The sequence below is a fragment of the Octopus bimaculoides genome, chromosome 3, assembly GCF_046866305.1.
Source record: "Octopus bimaculoides isolate indiv1 chromosome 3, ASM4686630v1, whole genome shotgun sequence".
NCBI classification, from domain to species: domain Eukaryota; kingdom Metazoa; phylum Mollusca; class Cephalopoda; order Octopoda; family Octopodidae; genus Octopus; species Octopus bimaculoides.
Genome location: NC_142930.1, coordinates 77,182,776 through 77,201,620, shown reverse-complemented (window position 1 = coordinate 77,201,620; position 18,845 = coordinate 77,182,776). Strand labels below are relative to the sequence as shown.

At 40.6% G+C, this 18,845-nt stretch overlaps 2 long non-coding RNA genes across 2 annotated transcripts in view; one reads left to right on the top strand and one right to left on the bottom strand.

Moving 5' to 3' along the window:
* LOC128247317 (uncharacterized) overlaps positions 1-18,845 on the bottom strand; it is a 48,768-nt gene that overhangs the window by 20,062 nt on the left and 9,861 nt on the right. The window contains exon 2 of the long non-coding RNA XR_016241096.1: positions 16,808-16,980. This is a non-coding gene — a long non-coding RNA (uncharacterized LOC128247317). The remainder of the gene's footprint in view (positions 1-16,807; positions 16,981-18,845) is intronic.
* On the top strand, positions 13,520-15,232 carry LOC106883637 (uncharacterized). Its single transcript, XR_001411148.3, has 2 exons — positions 13,520-14,639; positions 15,005-15,232. It is a non-coding gene; the product is annotated as an uncharacterized LOC106883637 (long non-coding RNA).

Sequence of the window (18,845 nt, the reverse complement as noted above, 5' to 3'; positions counted from 1 at the left end):
ATATATATATATATATATATATATATATATATATATATATATATATATATATAATATTAATATATATATATATATATATGTTCATATATATATATATATATATGTATATATATCTATGTATATGTATATATATATATATATATATATATATATATATATATATATATATATATATATATATATATATATATATACATATATATATATATATATATACATATACATAGATATATATACATATATATATATATGCATATACATATATATATATACATATATATATATATATACATATATATATATATATATACATATATATATATATATACATATATATATATATATATATACATATATATATATATATATATACATATATATATATATATATACATATATATATATATATATATACATATATATATATATATATATATATATACATATATATATATATACATATATATATATATATATATATACATATATATATATATATATATATATATATATATACATATATATATATATATATACATACATATATATATATACATACATATATATATATATATATACATACATATATATATATATATATACATATATATATATATATATACATACATATATATATATATATATACATATATATATATATATATATATATATATATATATATATATATATATATATATACATATATATTCATATATATATATATATATTCATATATATATATATATATATTCATATATATATATTCATATATATATATATATATTCATATATATATATATATATATATATATATATTCAGATGAATTAGGTACTTAAGTTGAGGCATCAGAATTTAGTACGGTATTATTCATACAGTTTCAAAATAAGGAGATTAAAATCAAAATAAGCAGCAGGATATTCAGTGGTAATGCAGTAAGATCGTTTCAAGCGACTCCATTTAATTGAACAATGCAACCGTTACATCAATTTAAATGCAGAGCAATCCTCAGCTGCATAAATACATAGAATTAGATTAAATTAAAACAGATGAATGCATTAGTATAATTTTACCTAAAACCTCCAACAAGGTAAGGAGATAGAAAAAGAACATGCTATCTTCACTTCAGCTAAGAAGCTACTAAGGTATCAGAAAGAAAAACTTGTTAAGGAAAGGGGGGAGGGAGTCGATAGAAATCATAGTGGGTATAGTCAAGAATAATTTGAAGCAATATAATGATTACATTGAGATTACACCCACTATGATTTCTGTCGACTCTCCCACCCCCTTTCCTAACAGACACTGTTCCTTGTTCCTTGGCCCTAGATTTTTGATATACCAAGATTCGATAAACAAGACTATAAATTAAAACTGACACCAAAAAACAGTGATAAGAGAATTACTGCAATAGCAACTAAACCCACATCGACTGCAAACATTTACCGTACAATTGGTGACCCCGTGAAAAAAAAAAAAGAATTGCTGCCTTCTGAAACTGCATTACCAACAGTCACAACTGTCGACTCTGAGCGAAAAAATTACTACTTTCTGCATTTTTGCTGATTCGAACTAAAGAACTACAGTCTTCAGAACTACAGTCGCTAAACCAAAGGGAAAAGTAATGACAACCTTCGTCACCACCAAGATGCACCCTCCTTCGACCTGCTAAAAAAGCTTTACAATGCGATGCAATCTACGATGCACTTCACAACAATGCAACACAACCGACGCACAACGAATGCCACTGATAAATGCATCAATTCGACAGCTACATGCCCAGAAACTAAGTGGAAGAAAATACGGAAACCCTTACATGCAACCTTTTCGGCACACACACGCTTTTTCGTCTCGTAACGACGCACAAACCCTGCATTGTGTATGAACTTTTGCACGTACATAAGACTCTCACACAGACTTTCAACAACACCTTTTCTTTGCATGCACATCTTTTCGCTTTCAGCAGTAGACTTTTCACAAAGGACGCTATTTTCAGCTAAGTTTGTTATTTTTGCTTATTGTATTGTTCTGTTTGCACTGCACACTTTTATTTGTTGACGAGTTACATATTCCGCGATGCACACATTCCGCAAAGCACATATACCGCGATGCACATATTCTGCGAGGCACACATTCCGCGATGCACACATTCCGCGATGGACATGCGATGCACAAATTCTGCGACGACTCGCTTCACTAAAATGGCTAAATTCATGTGCATATTTTTTTGAATGTCCTATATCATTATTCATATTTTGCTTGTACTTTTTCTCTCGTTCACTTTGGAAGTGTATTGTTGCATACACACCCGCATGCACTTTTCCTCAGCGCCTGGCCTTGCACACGCATCTGCATACATGGTTCATAAATACACAAATGCTATCTCTGTCACATTCATGCACCGCACATGCCTTTCTCGCTTGTTTTTCACTCTACCTATGCCCTTGTAGACACAACTCATCTCTGTAAGACTCTATGTCGGTCACGCGTACATAGAGAAAGTTGTTTGTCCCTTACAATGCGCCAGCATGCCACACTTTTATTCCTGCATGATCGAGGTTTATAATACCTCATGCACCGGCTGACAATCTCAGCCTTACTGCATTAATCACTGGCATATTCAATAATGTACTCTGTATTTGTAATCAATGCACTAGCATTAGCCTCAGCCTTGCAAGCCCTATTGCAATCATGCACATGCACATCTGTTATGCACATCTACCGCCTTATTTTGCAACACGTCTGCATCAGCTCAATTCTTATCCCGACTCAAAGCACGTCGGATGTTCACATGCTCTGCGCTTATGTTTAGACATAATTTCCTCCGTAGACCCCCGTTTGGTCACGTAATTAACAGAGAAATCCGTCTCGCGCATCACGTCAGCATGCTTACACTGTCGTCCTTGCTAACTCAGCAATTAACCACGACAACAGCACCAGACGCATTTCACTTCGGGCATTTCACCTTCAAGGCATTTCACACACTGCAACCCTGCAGGAAGATCTTTCATATCATGGATTGAGAATGCACTCACTCGCTCCCCTGAATCCAATTTCGAAACGTGCCCCTGCACTCCTGTATACGCCTTCACGCGCCCATTTGCTGTACTGCCCAGTCACTGACTGCACACATTTTAGCACGCAAAGCGACACTGTCCTGTATACACTTCAACGAACCTCTCTCCTGATATGCGAAATTTCTCCTCAACCATTCCAGGGCATCTATCATACATTTCTTTGTCTCCTTTGTTCGTTCGCTTCCCTCCCAGGAACCTCACTGGCGAGGAGAGTGATGTAATGAATCTTGCAGGCATGAAGTGGATTCGATCCACTATACCCAAATTGAAATTAACACTGCGTCAGAACTTTTCCCACGGTGGAACAATGGTTGTGATCTGACAGCAGTTTAATATTTTCCATATGCCTTTGGCTGGACCGAAACAATGTCGCCACCACTTGACCCTTTCTAACCTCTTCTACATCACCAAATTCTAGAATAGAGATAACAAGACCACCAGCTAAATCCATTGTTCTCAATAATATATCTATCCTTCTAGATAGTTATAAAAACAGGAGACCCCAAGCCAAACAGTCAGTAGTTACTTGGGGACACAGAGCGAAGTAACTAGTGACAACTCAATTAGTTAGGGAACGGTCATCTACAGATATAGTCACAAGCAGGCAGCCACCAAAAGACAAAACGACCAAAGGGAGACAGAAGTCTACAACCAGCCAACTATGAGACACAACGTCCCTCGACTCTATAACTATCACTAGCTCGCATCCATTTCTTGGTAACATTACCCTATCTTTATCTATATATACTACTATGAGAAAGTGTACATACATATACAGGCCGAATCAACTTTCTTTACCTTGCATGCTTTACGTACAAACTGTTATACTATTACACTAACCTACCCATCGTGGTATGGCATTTATTAGAGTAACGGTAAATAAATATCTCTATAAAAATTTCGATCACTCTTCATCGTTCATCTTATAACCTGTTACAATCACAACCACAAAAACATTAAACCGTTACACACACACATATATACACACACACACACACACACACACACACACACACTTCACAACAATGCAACACTGTCGACGCACAAAGAATTCGCTTACCATGGAAGCCAATAAATGCATCATTCCGACAGCTACATCCCCAGGAACCAACTGGAAGAAAATGCGGAAGCCCTCAACATGCAACCTTTTCGGCACACACACGCTTTTCGTCTCGTCCCGACCCTGCATTGTCTACGAACTTTTGTACGTATATAAGACTCTCATATAGACCCTCAACAACCACTTTTTCTTTGCATGCAGATCTTTTTTCACTTTCAGCAGTAGACTATTTTCAGCTAAGTTTGCCACCTTTTGTTTACTCATTTCTGTACCGTTCATTTCTTTTGCTGTGCCACACAACGCTCATACATGTACCTGCATGTTAACACTGTCACATTTACGCACCACACCACACCATGCCTTTCTCGCTTGTTTTTCATGCTCCCTGCATCCTTGTAGACACAACTCGTTTATATTATATCCTAGGTCGGTCACGAACACAGAGAAAGTTGTTCGTCCCTTACAACACACAAGCATGCCACACTTTTCTCCTGCACGTTCAAGGCATTTAATACCTCATGCATTGGCTAGCATATTCAGCACTACCTCAATCACTGTATTGTATTTTAATCACTGCACTAGCATACTGCCTAGCCTTGCGCACGCATTGGTACACATACACGCACGCACCTCTATTACGCCTACTGCCTTGTCTTTCAACACTTCCGTGCCAGCTCTACTTTTTTCCCAACTCGATGCACGTCGGATGTTCACATGCTCTGCGCTCATGTTTAGACATAATTTCCCTGTTTGACCTGTTTGGTCATGTAATGAATGGAGAAAATTACCTGTCTCGCGCATCACTCCAGCATGATACACTGTTGTTCTTGCTAACCTCAGCAGTAATTGTTCTGAGTTCAAATGCCGCCGAGGTTGACTTTGCCTTTCATCCTCTCAGAGTTGAGAACAGCACCAGACACATTTCACTTCTGAAAAACCTTCAAAGCATTTCACACACTGCAATCCTGCAGGAAGATCTTCGATATCATAGACTGAGAATACACTCACTCGCTTACCTAAGCTTATTTTACAGTGAACTTTTATACGTGCACCTGCACTTGTGTATGCGCCCTCACGTGTGCGGACACTAACTCATTTTCCGTACTGTCCAATCACTGGTTTCACATTCTGACACGCAAAGCGACACTGCTATTCAGACTCACTTGAATAAATATCTGTCCCATATATATACTTCAATGATCCTCACTCCTGATATGCAAAATTTTTCCTCAGCCATGCATTTCCTTCTCTTGCTCGATCGTTCTTTTCTTTTTGTCGGAACCTCTCTGGAGGGGGAGTGATGTAGCGGCTTCATGCAGGCATAGCATAGATTCGATCCCCGATCGCCAAATTTCACTCAACAGTTCAGCATCACCTTTCTCACTGTAAAACAATAGTTTTTCTGTGAGTGACAGCAATTACATTTGCTAAGCAGAATAATGTCTTTGCCACTTGACCCTTCTAACCTCTTCTAGGCCACCAAAATCTACAATAGAGATAACAGACCGCCAACGAAATTCATTGTTCTCAACAATATGTCTCTCCTTTTAATGAGTTTGGATAATTATAAATACTAAAACACCGTAGGAAAAAGTTAGTTGGCAAAAAGATGATATAGAAGCGACCACAGGCAGAATCCAGTTAATGAGATAATTCAACCGAGAGTAGGCTTACAGTGAGAATGTCAACTATGATACAGTGTCATATCACAACAGCACTGCTGTTTAAATGTCAGGCACCACGAAGGTATCATTTTATCGACTTCCTACACTCAACATTCACTTTATCTTCCTCTAATTTCTAGTTAGGCAGCTAGCAGTTGTCCTTGTTGGAAGCGAGGAGAAGGCAGCTGTCCTCCAAGCCACAGAAACAGAAAGAGGGTGGAAAGGAAAGACACTGGAACTAATCATTCAAGCGGAGGTGGGTCATCTCGAGAACTTGACTGAGACGGTGACGTTGGGTGAAATCGTGCTGAGGGTATGGGTAGAGGGCAGAGTACCATGTTGTTTTAAATGTGGTCAAAAGGGCCACGTTAAAGCATACTGCCCCCTACAGAGGACAATGGCTGAAGATACAGTCGTAGAGACGGAAGAGAAAAGAGAGGAAGAAAAGACAGACGGAGGAAAGGAGAGAAAAGAGGAAGACTGGAAAGTTTCAGAGAGCAGAAGGAGAAAGAGGAAAAAAAGAAGACACTGAGTATGATGTGGTACACCAGTCCAACTTCATCCCACCCAAGACTACTCAGACCCACCCTCCCCATACAGACACCAAACCCACCCACCCCATTTCCCCACAAGAAAAAAAGAAAAAGAAAGAAGAGACACCACAAAATTTAGAAGACCCCCCCCCTCCCGGTGTAAAAGGTTGTGAATGCATGGAGGAGAGAACGATATCATTAAGTGATGGAGAAAGAGGAAAAAGGTTTGAACTGAAAGAAAAAAAGGACTTAGGACGCAGAGGAAGCGAGTGGCGTTACTCAGTGTGGGGTGAGTAGCACACTCTTCATAAAATCATTTTCAGATATCATTCATGTTATATTTTTAATTTGTTATTCACGTGCATTTTTATGTATCATTCATTATATCATATTTTATTTTTATATTTTTAATTGTTATATGTTTCCACATGTGTTGTAGTGTCCCATCTGTGTAATGCCTTTATGGCAAAAATATTGAAATAAAGTAGCTTGCTTACCCGTCTCGTTGTCGGATTTGCTTTTGGTGAGTCGAACGTTTTGTTCAAAATTGGGTTGTTACTATTGGATTTATTGTTATCGTGTCGAACAATTTCGAATTGTTGAAAATTGTTAAATTGTTGAACTGTTGATATTCTTTGTGCCTTTCCCCGGTGACGGGAGAAAGGAATTGTTTGTGTAAAGCCATTTTGGCAATCATTATATGCTAAAAATTTAACTTTTTAAAGCCGTTTTAGGCTTATCGTTGCGCCCCACCCCAGCGGGGGTGGGATCTGAACTGTTAATTATTAAAGTCCAGCCGTTGTAGGCTTTATTTATTTATTTTTTTAACTATCATCCTCATTAAGAGGAAAAACACATCATAGATTTCCCGTTTTGAGGGATTAATTTATGCTGTATTTAATTACAGCCGTTGTAGGCTTTATTTTTTTAAAACTGTTATCCTCGTTATGAGGAAAAAACACAATATAGGTTCCCCGTCTTTAATGTATTCTGGGTAACCTATTCTGTGTAGGAAAATTGAACTTCAGCCGTTGTAGGCTTTATTTTTGAACTATTGTTCTCATTAAGAGGGGGCAAAAAACATTATAGGTTTCCCCGTTTTTGGAAAAATTTAATCTCGTTACAGGCTTTACTGCTACACTTCACCCACTAGCGGAAGGTAGGATTTGAACTGGTATCCTTTTTAAGAGGAAAAAAACAAAAACATAGGTTTCCTGTTTTTAGGGAGTATAATTGAAAACTTTAGTGTGTAAGAATTAATTTCAACCGAGTATGTCGGTCGAAATAATTTAAGAAGCAAACGTGCTGGATGAGCCAGCAAAAATGTTCGCGGCAGTAGCCGCTGTATCGTGTGAAAACGTGGTAATACCAACGGAGAAGCTCTACGAGCATTTTGAGAGAATGAAAGAGGAGGGTGGGGATATAAAGATCTCACCCTCCCCTGGTGTTGAAAATATGAAGAGAAGGACAGTTGTTTACAAAACGTACTGTCCTTCATCAAAAAAATTTAAGCACTTTGAAAAGTGCGAAATAGAAAAATGCCTGGCCCCTATATGGAAAGTCATAATGTACATAGCGAGGGGCCGGACATATGGAACAACAGAGGCCAGATTTGAGACGGCCGAAAAAGCACAAGAGCACTCAGTGAATCCCCTGAAACCGAAGGTGGTGGTGCTGCTCCCAACCTACATGGGAAGGAGAACAGCACGCATCAAAGTAACTGAAGTACCACCAGAAATTGAGGCAAGGGAGGTAGTGGCTGCCCTGTTGTATAACAGGACGGACAAAATTACCTTCCTCCAAATCACATGCACTGCCCCACAAAATTGGCACGAGCAGAGCATCTCGGCCATTATTCAGGGGACTCAGGAAGATATCGAAATGCTTCCAGAAAGAGTGCTCTTAGGTGAGGATATTGCCCTCAGGATTCAAGTAGAGGGCCAAGAGCCTACGTGTTTCGAATGTGGCAAAAAAGGCCACATTCGCGTAGAATGCGAAATATGGAAGAAAAGAATAAGTGCGCAGACATCCGGCTCTTCAACTACAAAAAAAGACCCCAAACCCGCACACAAATTAGCCCCCCACAGAAACAAATACTCCCACCTACCCACCCCCATCTGTGGCATCCACTCTCAAACAAGACACCCAAGAACCCCAGGCTATGCACACACCGGTCCCGACAGAAACAGATACACCCACCCCCTCTGAAGTAACAACTCCCTTGGAAGACACAATGGAGATGATCGAGGGGGAGTTCATGACATCCAGAAAAAAGAGAACGCTTGCACCTTCCCCATCCATATCCCCCACAAAAAAAAAAGAAAAACAACAACACACCACAAAAAAAAGCCCCGCCCCACTGTCCCAGAAGAGAAAATAAAGAAAAAGACGGGACAAAAACCCTGGTAAAATTTGATACCAGGGATAAATATATCATGGACGCATTGAAGAAGCACTATACCGTAGAGCTGTTGCAGCAGTCCGAAGGCATAAAAGAGATATGCCTGGATAACTAAAAAACTGTACAAGGAAATGAAGGATAGGCATCCGAAAACCATCACGAGCATTCTGGACCTTCCGCAGTATTTGAAGGAGTTTTTGAAGGAGCAGGAGGAAAGGGTGAGGTCAGCCCCAACATCACCAATAAAAGAAAAAGTCAAAGAATAAGTAGAACCCTTGCTTTTGTTTTGTTTTGAATGACTGCACTTAACCATGGGTGTTTGAATGTGCGTGGTCTGAGCTCGAAGTGGAAGCAAGCTTGTTTCCTCGACGACTTCAGATCACACGATATGCATGTGATGGTTGCTACAGAGACCAAGCTGGATAGTCTACAAGTCTTCTCGCCCCTCCTGAATGACTATGAGAAAATCATGTCTCCTAGCCAGACCAGGGGGCGAGGGTTGTAGTAGTACTGGTTCGAAAAGGCTTGGGTCTGCAGACAAGTACAGTCTGTGTAGACCAGAAGGTGAGCTGGTCGTCCTTGATGTGACATACAGCAGTAAGGCCTTCAGGTTGATCGGGATCTATGCACCCTGTGCTAGAGGATTTCAAACTGATTTTTATCGGCGCCTAGAGAACTTTCTCGTGACGTCGAAGTCATTAGTGGTGTTAGGCGACTATAACGCTATCGTTGACGCATGCATCGATAGCGTTGGCTCAATCGATAGGAAAGTGAACTCACGTCTCGTAGATCTGCTTAAGCGTTTTCAGCTGGCAGATCGTTGCAGACTTGACCACCCGAACATCCCAGAGTGGGCCTGGATGAGTGGCGACGGAAGGTTCAAGTCTTACTTAGATAGGATAGTGATAAGGACTAGAGATAAGTCTAGTTTTGGCTATCCACAGCTTGTCCAAGTAGCTTACACTGACCATAGAATGGTTAAGTGTACACTGGACGTAGATAATACAGTTAAGAGAGAATCCGACTACTGGAAGCTGAACAAGTCTATTTTGACTTGCGAGGCATACCGTAGCCGGATTAAGGAATTAGTACAAAAGGCATTAACCGGCGCTGTGGTTAATAACCGATGGTGGTTCGCCCTCAACAGAGCCATTCGTTTTGAGTCTATTAGGTTTAGCCATTGGCTAAGACTAGATAAGGTTAGAATAGAAGGGCAACTAGTTAAGGACCTAGAAGAGGCGTTGAGGTTGGGCTCTGCATCTCACATTTTGGCAGCGAGAACGGCCTTGGACCGTCACATCAAAGACAAACATGAGGGGTACAGAGTTCAGGCTAAAGTGCGCGCATTGGGCCGTGAGGGAATTAATGTTGTCGGATGGGCCCGTACGGTTGAAACCCAGGTGGCAATGATGCCACAATTAAGTCTCTTGTCGATGATAATGGGTGTTCGGTCGATGGACGGGACGAGATATGTGAGGCGCTTCACAAGCACTTTGCCGAGTTGTTCAGGAGTGGCGGGACGCTGGATCATGGCGAAGCCCTTAGAGACTTCCTGTCTGGCGGCGCGCGTCTCTCAGCACGAGAGGCTGAGTGCTGTGAGGGGCCAATCACGGCTGAGGAGGTGATCGAGGTACTGGGCGAATGCCCCGGGGAGAAGTCGCCGGTATGAATTTTTACAAAAGTATGCCAGACTTGTTCGGGCACCTGCTGGTCAGCGTCTACGCCAATTGGCAGCAGAATGGGAGAATTCCCAAATCTGCGAGCCGGGGGTGGTGACGTTGATCAGGAAGGACCCAAGCAAGGGGCACTAAATAGGGAACCTCTGGCCTCTAACTCTGTTGAACACAGAGTTAAAGATTTTGACCAAGGTGCTAGCGAAAAGGTTAGCGCGGGTCGTGGACAAACTTGTCGGGGAAGCGCAAACGTGCGCTATCCTGGGCAGGACGATCCACGACAATCTCCACTTTATACGCTATTCCTTAGAGAAGGTGGAGAAGCTTTCTGGCGCAGGGGGGGGGCACTGGTACATTTAGACCAGTCTAAGGCTTTCGGTAGGGTTGACCATCGGTACTTGGTGGCGGTCCTCGAGAAGGCTGGCCTGGGCCCGACCTTTCGCAGTTGGATTGCTGCGTTGTACAGCGACATTCAGTCGGTCGTAAAAGTGAATGGCTTCCTTTCGAAGCCATTCAGGATCGAACGCTCACTGCGTCAGTGGTGTCCCCTGTCTCCGATTTTGAATGTGTTGGCTCTCGAGCCATTACTGCGGAAGTTGGAGGTGCTAGGGGGCACACCGCATGATCTATGGTGTGGAAGAGGAGCTACGGCGTATGCGGATGACATCTCCATCATCGTGACGGATGAGGGCCAGCTTCCAGTGGTGGAAGAGGCTATCAAATGTTACGAGGCAGTGGCAGGAGCAAAGGTTAACAAGGACATGTTGATCGGTTTGCAACTCGGCACCTGGGGGGCGGGCAAGCCGATGCCGTCCAATTACGTCGTGGGGTGTTGAACGGAAGGTCCTGTTAAGCTGCTTGGAGTCTGGTTCGGGTCAGGCCTCCAGACAGAGAAAAATTGGAGTGAGGTGACCAGCAAGGTCACTGCTCTAACCCAGACTGGCAATTGGAGTGCCGCCAGGCACCTCAGCTACTCCCTCGGGCGAGCAATGCCGGCAAGAGGAGTTCCACCGCGGATTTTTATAGCGGGTTAGTGGGATTTATGTCCGAAGACGCCTTGGAGGAGACCCTGGGCTACGATGAAAATCAGTTGATCAACCTGTTCAGAAGAACTTTTGGGCCGGGGTATCTGGAAGTTACCAGAAATCCCTGGCTTAGCAGTGCTTCCGTGCGACGTTACCTGTTCGGGATAAACTGTCAAGGCACGGAAGTGCCGTATCACCGACATGTCCGAGGTGCGGGCGGGACAAGGAAACCGTCTTGCACGCATTTGTGAATGTCTGGAATTAATGAGACTGATAGTTTTCGCAGAGCAACTGTTGTCATCGATGGGAAGAGTACAGCTATCAGCTGAATCTATCATCGAGATTGTGCCGCCTCCTTCCCTTAACAGGGAAAGGAAGGCTTGCTCTTCCTGCGTAGTAGCCATACTGAAAGAAACAGTATGGAAGACGCGTGTGAGAGGCATAGCGACGGGTACCTTTGTATCCGGCCAGGGGTTAGTTAACTTTTTAAGTTACCACCTCAGTAGTAAGATCAGGCTGGAGAAGAGGTACCTGTCACGATGGCTAATTAAGATAAACTCCAACCAAGATCGTTTTCTTTGTTTACGTATTATTATTACTTCAACTAAACGCCATCTGTTGTTGTCATCTTATTTCCATGTGACCTAATGCCTCTTACTTTTTTCTTGTGTAAATTCTTTAGGCCCTGGCTAATAGTGACTGCTTGTAATTTATGCCTCAGATGTATGTGTATTAGCAAATTTTATTCCATTGCAACTTTTGATTCTATTTGGGCATTACTGTTCAACACAGTTCTCACTGCACATGCAACCATGTGTTGCCATTTGTTGGCACACTACAGAACTAGTCCGAGCACTTTTGATATATATACCATAGGACTGTTTAAACAAATCTAACTTGGGCTACCCAAAAATGTATTTCAAAAACAACTAAGTTTATTTATGATTTAGAATTTTCTAATAAATGTTCTTTTACTGGTTTCATTTATTGGAATATTACTTTGCTAGTCTCCACTTTCAAGGGTTTAGCCTAATCATATGAATCCCAGTAGTTATTTTAAGTCTGGTACCATTTCTTAAAATTTTTATTTTTGAACCTTTCATTAATTTATGGAACATAGTATAAAGACACACACCAACTTGTGTATGTGTACACATACTTACAACAGGCTTCCATGCAGTTTCTGTCAACCAGATCTCACTCACAAGGCATTGATTAACATGATACTAGTAGAAAACACTTACCCAAGCTGGCACACAGTAGCACCAAACCAAAACCACTCACTAACCACACTAATGATATTTTAGAAAATGTATCTGTAGATAGTGAAGAGCATTTAGTTAATTTTTAAATAAACTTTAAAATATGAAAAGCGCTTTCAGCTTTTATGCTTAAATCTAATCTTTGAATGTTCTTGCTAATGCTGGAAAAAAAGAAAAAGAAATTTGATAAAAGGTGGCGGAGGAGAATTCTCTTGCTTTTATTTCAGTTACCATGTTGGTATTTTGCCTCTAGTGGAAATAATTTATTATTGTTTTAAGTAGTTGCATATTTGTATATATATATATCAGTGTATAAACACATTTACAGACAAGCCATCATCTGATGTCCAGCTTCTATGTTGAACTGTCCAACCCATATTAAAATGGAAGCTGGACATTAGATGATAATGAGGAAGATGATCTGTGTGTACATGTATTTGTAGGATGGCAGATCAAGAAAGAGTAGCAAACTTTTAAGTGGTTATGTAAACCAATCTTTGAATGACACATTCTGATGTATTAGAAGCAAGTATGCAGTCTTTAGTTAGATGGAGGTTGTGACAGTGACTCTTTCCTTCTATGGTGTTTCTCATCTTCCACAGTTGCACCTGCCTTCTCAAGAGTTGCTTGCAACAGTATGGATGCAATCTCACCATACCTCCCTCTGTGTTGCATCTTCCTCTCACCATGTGGGGTCTACCCTGCCTGGGTGAACTGGAATTTCAGCTGGTCTTTGAAACTCTTCTGGGGGATTTTCTGTCTCATTTGCTTTGGTTGAGCTCTCTGTAGAATACAGCATCTGGCAATCTGGATGTATTCATGCATGAAACTTTGTCTGCTCATCTGAGCTATCTGAGCAGCAGATTGATTTCAATTCTTAGAATATTGGCTTACTGAAGGATGTCATTATTGGTGAGTGCTCCTTTTATGAGATATCCATGATGGAGTGAAGTCATTTTTGGTGAAAGCATTCCAGCAGCTTGACCTGCTTCCTGTACAACACCCTAGTTTCTGATCCATTGAGGAGAATGGTGATGACAACTGCCTCATAGACTTTGATTTTGGTGGATAGGTGCAGTGCGCAGATCTGCCACTCATGCTTCTGCATATATACTCTTCTATATTTATACACAGTTACTTAATAGATTGTAACCACTGGAGGCAAAATACCAACATGCCCACCAAAATAAAAGAAGGCACATTCCCTTCTATCTATAAAACTTGTATGAGTGAATTCAGACACTTCCAACAAATGATCTCTATTAAACCTTTTGTTAACATATTTCTTTTGAAAAATGCTACCCTTGCTTCAATTAATTCTTAAAATAATGAAGAATTTAGTAAAATAGTTTCGTCATTATTAAGTTGATGCTTGGAAGGTAAATTGACATGAAATTTTGATGACAGATTTTAATTTAGATCTCTTTGAAAACAGGGTTGTATCACACAGCTAAATGCAACTTTTGGCAGTTCAATATCAAATGGGTTAACCATGGCTGTCCATAGGAGAGGGCAGATTTTCCAACATTATTCCATTATCTTGTATCCTTTGGTCTATCTATGTAATGTGAGGTCATCATCTGTCATAGCAACAATTAATATATGACCTCATAACTGTTTCTCCAGCTGTGACCAATAAACTTTAATCTTCCTTTTCAAAATGTTATTGGAGATAGTTTGCCATAAAATTCAGCTCTGATTTTTATGTTTCCTTCAAGAGATGTTGAGTATTGCCATTTTGAAGGGCTTTTGTTCATATCCATGTTTCAGCATCATACACTGACACACTTTCTATTGTTGCTCTACAGAATTTAAGTTTCAGACCTCAATTTACACTTGATTCCTATATTGTTGTCATTTTCTTAGATACTGACCAAGCATATGCAACAGTAAGCTTTAATACTGGAAATTTTTCCCTTCTTGTTTCTTCAACTGGATCCATTAAAAGGTAAATTTATCTTCAAAATCTTAAACATTTTTTGGGGGGTGAGTGTGAATCCAGTAGATTGGTCAGCCATGAAAATTCTTATAGCATAGTCTAATGCTATTATGAAAAAGTAGAGTGCTAGAGCATTTATTCAAGAATTTTAAAAATCCCTAACCTATTATCTACAAAGCAATCCATAATAACTAAGTGAAAGATTTGTAACAGTTTCACTGGGAACAGCTAATGTATACAAACACTTCTATTATAAACAGAAAGTATCATCCAAGCATCAACAAACTTCAATAGAAGACTTGAATTTTCTTCAGATGTTTTCTAAAAACAAAGAAAATACAAGTCTATTAATATTTTTCTTTCTTTCTCACTAGGTGTTACGGAAGCATCAAAAGAAGTTTTCAGAAGCAAGAAATTAAAGAAACTACTTGAAATTGTCCTTGCTTTTGGTAATTACATGAACCGAGGTCAATGAGGGAATGCCAGTGGTTTCAAACTAATAAGTTTAAACAAGATTATTGACACCAAATCCAGTATTAACAAAAACGTTACCTTATTACACTATCTTCTTGAGACTTTTGAGAAAAAACTAAGTATACATATGTAATTGGTCTAGTTGCTTTATCAGGGGCAGACATGAATCATCACTTAGGCCTCGTCAAATTGAACAGAGATTTCCCACTCCTGATGGATGATGCCTTTACACCACTCAGGCAACAACCCTCCAGCCCATCCTGTCCTCCAGGGTTTTCTCTATTCAACAGATGGTGGAGGGGGGTCCTGACAGCTTTGCCCCAGTCATTTCATACAACGAGCCTTATAAGCAATTGAGGTACTTCCCCAGGGAAGAGAATTTTAGGGGTTTGTAAAAGTTTTGGGGGCTGGTAAGAGTTTTAGTCACCTTTTTTACAAGACACAGAGGAGACATTGGGTCTATTCTTTGGCATGCTGGTCCTTACATAGCACAATGATTCAGAGACCGAGATGCATCCTGTTACTTGTATGATTTGGGAATGCCAGCTCAGACTGTTTGACCATGCTGCTCAATTTTCTGAGTTAGATCTTGATTACCATGTTCTCTTCAATAAGGACCCAGCTGGGTTGACAGCTTGTGTTGGTCATCCACATGCTACATAGTCACAGTAGTGGAGGAGACATCTCATGGAGATGGGAATTGAGTGGGACTCTGCTCAGTGGGTTGCCTAGGAGGAACTGGGAATATACTGACAAATGACGAATGCAGCAACACACCTTCGAACAGGTAGATACCAAGCCAGCAAGAAGTTGATGACCTCCCCTGTTCAAAGGTTTGTGGACACAGATTTGTGCGTCATATAGCTAGCTAGAAGTGATCGCCTCTTGGAGCTAATCAACAGCAGCATTTGTCCTATTTCTCTAAACTGCCACGTTAGTTTGGCAATAAATATTAATACCCAGTACTGCTGCTGTATCTCTCCTTTAGAGAGATTTAGAAATTATAACATTTCTATTTTTGAAAATCAGTGAATGTGTTTCACTGAATATATATAAATAAAACCTTTGAACAGACAGTCAACAGTGATGCCTGCTGGACTCAGCTGCTCCACACACACTCAGAAACTCACCTATACTATAGGTACTAGCAGTGTAGCCCGGCGTTGCCCGAGAAATTTAATTGATTTTAGTAATACTTGAAATCGACGTCATTGCGTTCTTCTCGTACTGATGCATAAATACCTTACATATAAAACGGGTGAATGTTGCAGAAAAATGTATCTTTTCCTGAATTTTTTAACATATTTCGCTTTCGTAAATCATCATTCCTCTTTTGAAAGTTGAAGAAATTCCGAGATGATAGATGTCTGCATTATGTGTGGTCACCTTTCAGCCAAACTGAAGCATACTTACCCTGCCCAATTCGATCCTGCTTGACAAATCAATGACTTTGAAATCGCCCTTTTGAATACTACATCCATCTGCCATGCAGTAATAATGAGACTATGAAATTCAGTTGTTCTGCATAATAGTTAGACACCAAAAATTGTAATCTTTACCTAATTTCTCGTACTTATCGTGTAAAACATCTGTACGAATGTGGTTTGAGAACGGTCATTTCAGAGACCAACGTAATGTAAAGACAGGTTAAACATTTATGAATTAATTTGAAAAAAGCTAATGAAAGATATACAAAAACTTACATTGGTAAAGTCGACAGCAGTTGGTAATAATCACTGGTGCAATACCTCATTGTAGACAATGCTTTTTGTTTTTCCATTTAGAGTGTACGCGAAAAGACTGTCCTTGCTCTCCACTCTTGAACATCCCACGTAGAGTTGGCCGTGTGAAAAACATGATTCTTCCAAGTATAGTCCTGAAACCGAAAGCGTCTGCCCCTGTGATTTGTTGATCGACATTGCAAAACTGGTGCGAATGGGAAATTGAAGTCGTCTAAATGTAAAGGGGATATCAGCATCGGACGGAGTAAGTGGAATTCTGGGAATAAAAACATCTCCTGTTCCACACCCTGATATAATGGTTGCTTCAAGGACATTTTGCATGGCTTTCTTTATCACAAGACGTGTACCATTGCAGAGTGTTGTTGGGTTTAGATTCCTAAGAAGCATAACAGGTGTTCCAACTTTCAGCCTAAGTTTATGAGGTGGCATTCCCGGAGGTTCAAGTGAATTCAGGAATTCGATAGGGTAATTTACTACTTGGTCAGGGTTGGGAAAAGAATCCATAGAATTGTAGACATATAGACTACCAGGAATGACTTGCAGCAGCTGGTCATTTATTGCGTTGACCAAAGTGTTTTTTTTTGGGCTAAAATAGCTCTTTCGCATAACCACTTAATGTCGCGATAGTTTTCATGTAGCCTGGGGAAGACTTCTGTTGTGAGCTTTTCTACTGTACTGATAGGTGTACAAATGGAGGATATTAAAATTTGTCCATCTGCATCGAGCATTAGTTTTCCATCTCCAAGCGATAAAACATTTGAAGCGAATTGCACTGCTTGTTGGTCATTATGCAGTTTCGCTCGTATATTCGTCGTGAGAGTGAGTGTTGTTACATGTTGCCATGACAAAGATGATTTGAGGCATGCACTGACTTTGTCAGCCCTGGTCCCTTTGGGAATGACAGGAAGTGTCTGACGAAAGTCGCCAGAAAGAAGATGCGTTATACCTCCCATAGGAGTTGAGCAATCCCTGATGTCTTGGATTATAGTGTTGAGGGCTTCTAGAGCTCGTCTGTGGGCCATAGGGCATTCATCTCACATGGTGAGCTGGCACTTCTGCAAAAGCATGCCTTTTTCAGACGTTTTGGTGATGTTGCAGGAGGGGCTTTCAGATTTCGCTAAGTGTAAGGGCAGCTTAAAGGCAGAATGAGCAGTCCTGCCGTCAGGTAGGAGAGTTGCAGCAGTACCGGAGGATGCCACTGCCAATGCAATGACTTTATTCAGCCTCACCTTTGAAAGAAGCTTAATAAGGAAGGTTTTTTCCTGTGCGTGCAGGTGCATCTAGGAAAAAAATCACGCCTTTCTGGTTCTGAACATTTCCGAAAACTGTGTTTATAATTTGTTGCTGTTCTGGTTGGAGCTTCGGCTCAATTTCGTGTATGAATTGGGCAAGAGTGTCAGCATTGTAGGACATTTCACGAATGAGCTCGGTTGATGTAAAATTCGATTCGTCACGAAGAGTTGCGGGCAGTCCGTACACTTGCAAAGTGGTTTCACCCAATAAAGCGATCTTGTTTTCTATATCAATCAAAGCGCAGTTGTAGATGTGATCATTGGCAGAATTAATTTCGGGAACTTGCCTTTTTTGAAGTTGGTAATAATCTTCAGCAAGCTCATTTCTATACCTAAGCCACAGAGAGACCGGGTCTGATACCTCGCAAATATGCAAAAGAATGGCAAAGTGGGCTCTGAGACTTTTAGGAGAGCGCGAATTGGCAGCTTCAGCAAGAGTTGCATCCCACTTTGAATTGTCCTCGAGCAGGTCATGTCTTAGGCATGCCTCCCTGAAGGTGGAACAGATCTCGCCGTTCACGGTTTTCAGGTGTTGGAATGATTTAGGGCCCCTGACTTCATGAAGGATCAAGCGAAGGTAAAAGCACTCCTGTTGACTTGGGTGAACGGTATATACCCTGCCGAGGCAAGTGTCAAACTTCACAGTCGGGAAGCCATCAACCTGCCTGCCTATCCTCCACCGCTGCCATGTATTGTTGCTCTAAGTG